The 9,648-nt window shown below is 35.0% G+C and overlaps 1 pseudogene; it reads right to left on the bottom strand.

The window, feature by feature from the left end:
• Positions 1 to 1,405: 1,405 nt before the first annotated feature.
• LOC124839661 (wall-associated receptor kinase 2-like) lies at positions 1,406 to 4,633 on the bottom strand (annotated as a pseudogene).
• Positions 4,634 to 9,648: the final 5,015 nt, after the last annotated feature.

The following is a 9,648-nucleotide window of genomic DNA, read 5'->3' as shown; positions in this document are numbered from 1 at the left end:
CTTGGACCGAGACCGAAAGCAGCTCTTCCCCTCATCTCATTAGCAAGAAAACCGCTTGAATCCATTATTTCTCTAAAGCACTACTTATTTTTTTTAATTATTAAACCCCGAAAAAAGTATCTTTCATGCTTCAATCGAGAATGCTTGCTGTCAGGCTTTCGTACCGAAACAGCTTACTTGCTTGCATCCCTTTGATTGCTGAGTCTCTCCTCCTTGCTGCACTATTATGGTACATCGGTCTAATCCTCTGATCCCGTGACTTGCCTTTCATTTACTTGTCTTTCTCTTTCATCTTTCTATCCTATGCAATAAAAAAAAGGAAGATTCTATGAATATCCCCATCCATAGTAAAGACTCTTCTCAAATACGCAGTTGCCAGATTACACTGTATTCGTCCATAGAATTCAATCTCGTCGTACTACTCACTCAAAATGTTTACATTTTAAATGTCATAACATAATTAATATAAACATAAACATAAACATACATTTATGTTATGTGTTCTAATTGAAAGTTAAAAATAAATTATTTAATGTGTTAGTTAAAGAATTGAAACACTATAACATTTGTCATTCTTTAGTACTTTAGGTCTATTTAAAATATTCATTTTTTTTATAAATTTTTAAGAAATGAACTTTCTTTATAATATATTTTATGGTGATTTTGAGAAAATATTATCAGAGAGAAAAAAACAAAATAAAACATAAGTTTAATTTACACATAAAATATTAATACTATTTTTGATCAAAAAATTTAGATAATAAATTTTTGAATTATTTTTAATTTTAAATAATTAAAAGCAGATTGAGTGATATTTTAGAAGTCGAGGAAACAAAATAGTGATTCTTTTTAAGTACTGTAAAAGCAGTGCAAATATTAAATCAAATTAATAGGTTATTATCTCTCTTTGGAGTTATTTTGATATTACTAATTATATATAATTTTCTAATAATTGGTGTATGCAACATAATAAGACATAATTTTATTAAAATTGACAACAAAATAAAGCATTTTTATAATATTTCAGTAAAATAAATTTGTAATATTATTTAGTTGTATAAAATTAAGTGTGTCGTTTGCAATTGTTTTTAATTATTTAAAAAAGTGGTTATTTTGAATATTAAATATTTTATTATACTATAATTAATTAGTTTTATTTAATAATTTGAAATAAGAAATCAATTACATGAATATAAAATTTAGTACTTTTAATAGTTATTATTAAGAATGTTGAAGTTTAGTTTCTAAAAAAAATTTAGTGGGCTAAACTCACCTTAACCCTGACCCTAACCCCTTAGAGGGGCTTTGGGGTTGAGGCTTTTTTTTGACCCCCATTTAAGGAGCTTCTTAAGAGGGGCTTTTTCAAAAGTGGGTTAAGACTAGTCCCGGGATCATGGATCAAATTGACACCTCTAGTTACAAATAAAATATAAGAAAAAATTCGATCACAACATGTTACAATAACCAAGTCATGGCATAATATCATAATATTGATTCTAATTAGAAGAATCATAACTTTCTATGTTGTGCCTTGTGCGTTGATCATCTTCCATTACCGAAGTCAATTAATTCATGTTCTCTCATATTCAGTATTCTGCTGGCCAATACTGTCACCATGCATAAGAGCTCTGTGTTTCACAAAGTAAGTATTGACTCTCATTAAAATTTTTGCCTGTATTGATCCAAGGGTGTTTCTTCACAAGCTTTATTCCCTCCAGTTCCATTGTCACTTCCTTCATGCTAGGCCTTTCCTCCCCTATAAGTCTCAAGCATCTGGCAGCAAGAATAGCAACCTGCATAATCTCCTGCTGGTTTTCTTCATCCAAAAGTCCCACCTGAATAACATCAAACAGACGATCCTCTTTCAAGCTACACAAAAAGTGAACTGTAAGACTTCGTTTCCCTTCTGCCCTGTCAAAAGAGAAAGGTTTCTCCCCCGTTAGCAACTCTACAAGAACCACCCCAAAGCTATAGACATCACTCTTTTCAGTCAACTGGCTTGATTGCATGTATTCTGGGTCTAAATACCCAAAGGTTCCTTGCACAATTGTGGCTATTTCAGTTTGGTCAAGTGGAACCAATCTTGAAGCTCCAAAGTCAGAGACTTTGGCAGTGTAAGTGTCATCTAAGAGTATGTTAGCAGTCTTCACATCTCTGTGGATGATGGGTATGGAAGCTGCTGAGTGCAAATATGATAGAGCTGCAGCTGCTTCTGTAGCTATTCTTAGACGTGTTTTCCATGACACATTGACTCCCTGACCTTGGTTATGTAAATAATCATAAAGGGTGCCATTGTTAACGAATTCATAGACTAGTAAAGGAACTTCTGTTTCCAGACAACATCCCAAGAGTTTGACCACATTCCTGTGATTGATCTGTGACAGTATAATGACCTCATTGATGAATTGTTCCACCTGGCTCTTATCCACTATTTTGGACTTTTTGATAGCTACAACTTTGTTATTTGAGAGAACTCCTTTGAAAACTGTACCATAACCTCCTTTACCAATGACTAAGCTCTCATCAAAATTGTTGGTGGCTTTCTTAAGTTGTTCTGCACTGAAAATTGTAGTGGTCTGAGATGAGTCTTCTTCTGTGGAGAGTTGTTGTCTTAGAATGATTCCTCCGTTCTGCTGAAAAAACTTCTGCTTTAATTTTAAGACTTTCCTTTTTTGAAACATTAAGTACAACCAAAAAATCCCTATGAACAGAGCAATTAATCCTACACCTGCGCCTGTTAGCAAAATATGATTATGAATAAAGCGCTTATACAATAGAGTGAGAAAATTTTAATAACCCATTTTTTTTTTGATAAAAAAATACAGTTTGATATGTTTTAAAAAATAAAATATTTACTTTAATAACATAATAATATTTTAAAAAGTTTTAAAAAATTATAAAAAGTGAACTGTTAATATATTATCTGTTAAATGAGTATTTTTATCCTTAAAGGATTTCGTAATAACACATCCTTTTCATAATAACAAATTATTTTATTAGTTCTGTGTTGAATAACCATTGTTTAAAAACATCAAGAAAAACAAAACTGAAATAAATTATTTATTTACATACCGATGACGATCTTCATAAAAGCATCGGCCGGCTGCCTTTTTTGGCATCCTCCACCTTCTTTTGTCCCATTTCCGATAAGTCCGTCAGGACAGAAACATTCAAAAGAACCCGGAGTTTCATGACAATGATCTTCACTATCGCAATTGTGTTTGTTACTACTACACTCAGGAATGTCTACAAAGAAATTGTAAGTCTAAATGACACATTAAATAATACATGTGAATAATATATATAAAAAAAAACTTACAAATTTTCTATTTTAGACCCTTAGGTTGAATAAGAAGGAAGGAGAAAGAAGATTAAGAATAAAAGCTTGACATCAAATTAATAAATTATCAAAGGATGATAATGTTTGACATAAACAGATCTAATGAATTGGGAATTAATAATTAATATATTTCGTTTGATTATGATTACAGTGTAATTGGAATAACCACTATTATGCATGAAATCTCTAAAGAGACTTATAAACTCAACCCATCATGCCATATATATACGTATATGACAAAGACCTTGTTTATAGTATTAAAAATTAGCACGTTTAAATTAATAATATGTTAAGAAAAATGCGTAAGCTAATTTGAATCCAAAATGTAGTTGTTAAATTAAAAATTTAGTTGTTAAATTAGTCTAAATGTTAAATTAAGTAATAAATAAAGGAATTACCTTGGCAACCATGGAGAAGGTAAGCGTTTCCCTGAAAGCCTGGTTTACATTTGCATCGGTAACCATATGCAAACGGGGAGTTCTCACACTCGCTATAAGGACTCTTGCATGCATAATCTGCTCTGAGCATGGAAGCTTCGCACGTGTCGTTTCCAACGCTCCAATCCATGACAATAGGTGTCATACTGAACGGGGCGCCGTTTAAATGATCGACGGAGAAAGTGTAGTTGCCGTTTTTGACGACGAAGGAGAAGCCACAGTCGTTGAAATCGGAAGTGGAATTGAAATTGTTGAAGGAGAAAGCTTGAAAAGTGATGTTCTTCATCCCAGGAGGAATGTCGACCTGGCAACACCCTATGCCGGTGCAGTTTCCACTTCTCTGCATGCTTTCAACGCTCTCTAAGGTGTCGCACCTGGTCAAGCACCCCGTTGAAGATTCTGTGCCGTTCCGGAAACTGTTGAGATAGCCGTAGGTATCGCAGCCTACGGTCACGAACTTGTTGTCCTCACTAGAAATGGAAAAAGCCGGTGTTGTGAGACTGACATCGTAGCCGTGTGTTTCTTCTCTACCTAACGATTCGTTTTTGCAGACCTCGGAGATGTAGGTGAGCATGTCGATTTTACCGGCGAGGGTTATGTTCAGAATTTGGACGTTACCTTTACCGCGATACAAGGTTGAGTTTGTGCAAGTGAGATTCAATTCTTTGTCCAGAAAACAGTTTTCACCGGTGAGGTTTGAATTGCCGATGCCGAATGGATACGGAATCGATGAAACAATTCCGCATGAGTACGGGCATCCGGGCAGGGCTTGGCTGGCGGCTTCTAAGGCCATCAGTAACACCACGGTCAGTCTGGTCAGTTGCTTCTGCATCTCCTTCAATCTCATTCCTGCCATATTCTTTTACTGGCTAACGATTACGGACAAGAAATATACGACTTGCTAAACGATTACAGACATGAACATCTTAATCGTTGACGGAGACTTACACGCGTACTTAGTATTCGTCATTTTTAAGAAAAAAATGAAGCCTTAAATATGTTCACGTCCGCGACATTGCAATTAATAAAAGTTTTATTAAAAAACTACATTGCGATTAATGTCAATATTTATTGATGAGTGTATTCTTATGATAATAATTATTATTTTTTGAGTGATTAGGAAAATTTATCATTTTATTAACAAACTAGTTTTAAACTCATGTTTATGCACGATTTGTTATTTGTTTGTGTACAGTAAAAGAGATTTAGAGGTTGATAAAAAATAATAAATAATTTTAACTTTATAATTATGTTTTGAATAGAATCATTGAAAACAATATTTATAGGTTTAAAAAGTTAATAAGTTTATAAAAAAATAAATAATAGATTTGTAAAAATACAAAGAATAAACAATAAACTCTAGCATCAAGAAACAATCTTCTTGGTGTGTGATTGTGGTTTGGATGGTGTGAGGATGCAATTGCAACGCATCATCACGTGCAAGTTTCACACATTAGTTTAATGGTTTGTTTGCCTCCACTTTAGGTTCATGATAGTAGGTGTTGTTTGTGGGTGGGTGAGTGGGTTGAAGGAAGGAGTGCAGCATGATATCTCTTTTTTTTTTTTTTCTTTTTAATTTTCAAATGCATTGGGGTTGCTGACAAGATCATCAAGGAAAGTCAACTTTCCTTAAATCTACTTCAAATGTGTGGACATAAAAATAAAGTACATTTATCCAGGTCCTTTATTGTGTGTGATATGCTTTATGTGGAGATTTCTAAAGGAGTTTATCTTGGTAGTATGGAGTGAAAAAATCATTTGTATAGGCGTATTTTGTTAACAAAATGGGATAAATTGCTTACACATTTAAATCTTTGTAAAAAACTTGGTGTGACTTGGAAGCATTTGGGTCATTGGAAGATAATTCCACTTAGCAAAGGGTTTTATGAATTTGTTTTTTCCACTTTAGAAGACATGCAAAAGATTTTGGTTGTTGGGAACTTGGAATTTATCTCCTAGCATTCTTGGTGCTTTTTCTTGGATAAACAATTTTGTCCCCACTTCGATGAAACTCACAAAAACTCAATGTTGGGAATTCACATTCATAACCTTCCTTTGAAATATTGGCAACTGAAAGTGGTTTTCCAAATAACATGTGAAATTTGTACACCTTTATCTTTAGATGTACACCAAGAATAAGTCTCAGGGTTTCTTAGCACGTTTCTTGACTTATGTTGACTTTTTATCTTATTTACCTAATTAGTTTTGGTGGAAAGACCAAAATTTGTGTTTATTATTGATGTGGAATATGAGAAATTAACTTTATTCTTTTCAAATTGTAAAGTAATTGGTCATGATCTATCTAATTGTAGACAGTTACAACATGATGCTAATGTTATTTCTAGCGGGAGAAAATAATTTGAGAAAAAAATACAACAACATTATTGTCCTAAGGTGGTTGATGCGATGATGGACCTAAGAGTTTTTTAGCTTAAAGGGTGAAGTTTATGGTAGAGCCTGTGATAAAGCCTGTGATGAAGCGTATGGTGGAGCTTATGGTGGAGTCTATGGTTCAATTTTTGCAACCTAAGGTGGTACAACCTGAGCTTGAGCTAGTGGTGGATAATCATGATAATATTTGTGTTGTGAATGAATATTCTCTTGTTAAGAATCTTGATGGTGGTGTGCTAGTGAAATTCAATTCCTTCGTTGGTATGCCTCCTTTAGAGGATGTCACTCGCATTGTCAATAGTTTGTAGGTATGTTTCCTTTAAAGGATTTCACTCTCATTATCAATAATTTGTATGGTCAATGGTAGTTCCTAATCCTTTGACATCTAGTGAGACTCCTTTTATGGATGAATTGAAAATAGCTTCTAAATGAGATAATATGCTTGACGAAAGGAAGATTCTAATATTAAAGAGGATGATGAGTCAGTTCAAACAACAAGGAAACCTAGGGTAAGCTAAAGAAGGCTAATACTTAATCGTCTAAAGTGAAAACTTCTAAAAATAAAGGTCTCTTTTTGGAAAGTGAGAGGATTGAATAATAATTTTTTGAATGCATTGAAGAATTTGTTTTTTTCCTTATATATGGTGGTCAATGTATGGAATGATTTTTGTGTAAGAAATCATGGTTTTTTTTTCATAATAGGTTTTTTTTCCTATAAGTGCGATGTAATTTTAGCATCAGTGTGTCCCTCATTTTTTTTAATAAAATATGTTGGAACAACCGGTACCGATTTTGCCCAGTGGAAATATTAAAACATAGTACGATACATATTGTTAAAAGCAAAGAGCTTATTCGGTCAATTTAAAAAATGGTTCCTTTAACTTTCTTGTAAACTTTTTATAAAACAGTTGATGAACAGAAAATATAAGAGTGTAGGGAGTAGAAAAAATCACACAACTGATTTTTATCCTGGTTCGAATCAAAAGATTCTATGTCCAGTCGTTAATCACTATAAATAGTGATTAACCTTTTCACTAAAATATTGTTTGTACAGATTACAAGATTTCAAATAAAGCTTAAGAAACGAGAACACCTTCCTTCGACAAACGAATCGGAAGCAACAACTCTGCCAACTTGAAGAGAACTGCTCCGATCTTTGACACACAAAGCGCAAGCTTCTCCTATTCACAAGACTTGACAAGAGCAAGAACTAGCACTTGAGAACTTCCTCATATTTCACTGTATTCTCAAATTCGCAAAGTTATCTTTGGAAGGTTTTGGCAAAGAGATTTATAATCTAGTGGTCTGAAAATGAAAAGACGCATTACAAGTGCTAGTGATAATCGATTATTGTAAGTAATAATCGATTATATGCGAGACTTGGACCGGTTTAGGAAATTTAACTCGTCAACCGGTCGGCTCGAGTTCTTCACCTTCTGCCACTCGGTTTGATTCGTCATAGCCTCCTGCCGTTCGGTTCCCTTCTTCTCTCATATAGCTTTCCACCTCTCGGCTTAATTCTCGTATACCTTCTAACACTTCATTTTATTCTAGACTCAATATCGTTCGGCTTCTTTACAAAGCTGTTCGGTCCGTAACTGTGTTCGGCTTGTGTTCGACACCATTTGGTCATTAACTGTTCGGCCTGTGTTTAGCTTGTGTTCGGCCTCCATCTGTTAGTGACCATTCAGTCTTTTAGTTTTGTTCATCCTTCAACTGTGTTCGGCCTTAATATGTTATACACCATTCAGCCTTTTTGATATGGGTTTAATCCTTTACTACATCCCTATTTATGTACGAATTTCTCAATTGGGTCCTCGTTTTTTAAAGTGTATCAAAATGGTCCCTAATTTTGAAAATTGATATCAATTGAGTCCTTTCCGTTAAGTTGGCTGGACGACGTTAAAAAAATTGATGAGTGGATGCTGAGATGACAAATGAGCGCTCGTCCACCAGCGAACGAACGCTCGTCCAGCAGCGAACGAACGCTCGTCCACCAGAGAACGAACGCTCGTCGACCTCTTACTGCTGGACAACCGTTCGTTCCACACTGGACGACCGTTCGTTCGGTGGTCGACGAGCGTTCGTTCGCTGATGGACGAGCGTTCGTTCGCTGGTGGACGAGCGCTCGTTCGTCATCTCAGCATCCCACTCATCAATTTTTTTAACGCCGTCCAGCCAACTTAACGGAAAGGACTCAATTGATATCAATTTTCAAAATTAGGGACCATTTTGATACACTTTAAAAAACGAGGACCCAATTGAGAAATTCGTACATAAATAGGGATGTAGTAAAGGATTAAACCTTTGATATGACCCTTAAGTCTTCAACTATTAATGACCATTCGGTCTTGAACAATGTTCACCCTTTAACTGTTGTATGTTGTTCGACCTTTATTGTTAATGACCGATCGGTATTCAACTGAGTTTGGCCAATGTTCAACTCCGTTTGGTCCTATGAGTGTCCGTTTAGTCTTGAACAGTGTTCGACTATGAACGACTATACACCGTCCAGCCTTCAACTATTACATACCGTTCGGTCTTTGACTGATAGTGACCGTTCGGTCTCAGTCATGCCTCTACTCGGGTGCCAGGTTCAATTCTACCACCACTTCACCGTCCAACTGCTCGATCTCGGTGTCTTCTCTTGTACAAAAATGCTTTTAAACTCATACAACAGAGGTCTTCTTATTCTTTACTTTGTAACATCACCAAAATCATTATTTTCAAGACACCAATGCTCCTCATTGGTAGCAATCTCCCCCTTTTTGATGATGATAAAGAATTCCCTGTTTAAAAGCATTGTTGAATATCTGCACAAAATTTAAACTTACAAATAGGTTAGCAGTAACTACACTAGAAGTATTTCTCCCCGTTTTTAATCATAAGAAAAAAGTAAGTATACTCCCCCTTAAAATGTTCTCTCCCTCAATAAAATAATGTATGCACTATATGAGAATATGAAAGGATTCTATTTATTTTGGGAAAATGTCATTACAGCATAAGGAAATACAACCAAAATAGTAGACTAAGTGAAAAACAAGCAAACAAGCAGCCTAATCTAGAAATCTCGAGTAGGCGGTCTTTCCGGAGGATGAAGATTGATGCGACTTTCAATGTTGCCAAGAAAAGTGTCAAAATCATAAAAAATCTCAATAAGATATTCATCATGAGTTTGCTGCATTTCAATGAGTTCATCAAAACGTGCTTGATGAGCTAAACTCATGTCCTCCAATTGCTTAGACAAATTTGCAAAGTGCTCTTCCATTGAGAGAGAGGAGGATGAAGGCATGGTGAAAGGTCCAGCTTCAGATGGAGAAACAGCTCCTACTAGTTCTGCCATATGGGCATCCATATCATCATCTTCATCATCCTGATGATCATCATCCTTCTGAATGATCATGCGCCTACGGGCGACAAAACCCATTTGACGAAACGTTGTCTCCCCAATTTCAGTGCCAATTTCTTAGATGGCTTGGG

This window comes from Vigna umbellata, chromosome 1 (genome assembly GCF_029865625.1).
Source record: "Vigna umbellata cultivar VRB3 chromosome 1, Vumbellata_1.0, whole genome shotgun sequence".
Taxonomy (NCBI): Eukaryota; Viridiplantae; Streptophyta; class Magnoliopsida; order Fabales; family Fabaceae; genus Vigna; species Vigna umbellata.
The sequence above is the reverse complement of the archived record's forward strand: the minus strand, read 5'-3'. Positions and strand labels throughout refer to the sequence as shown.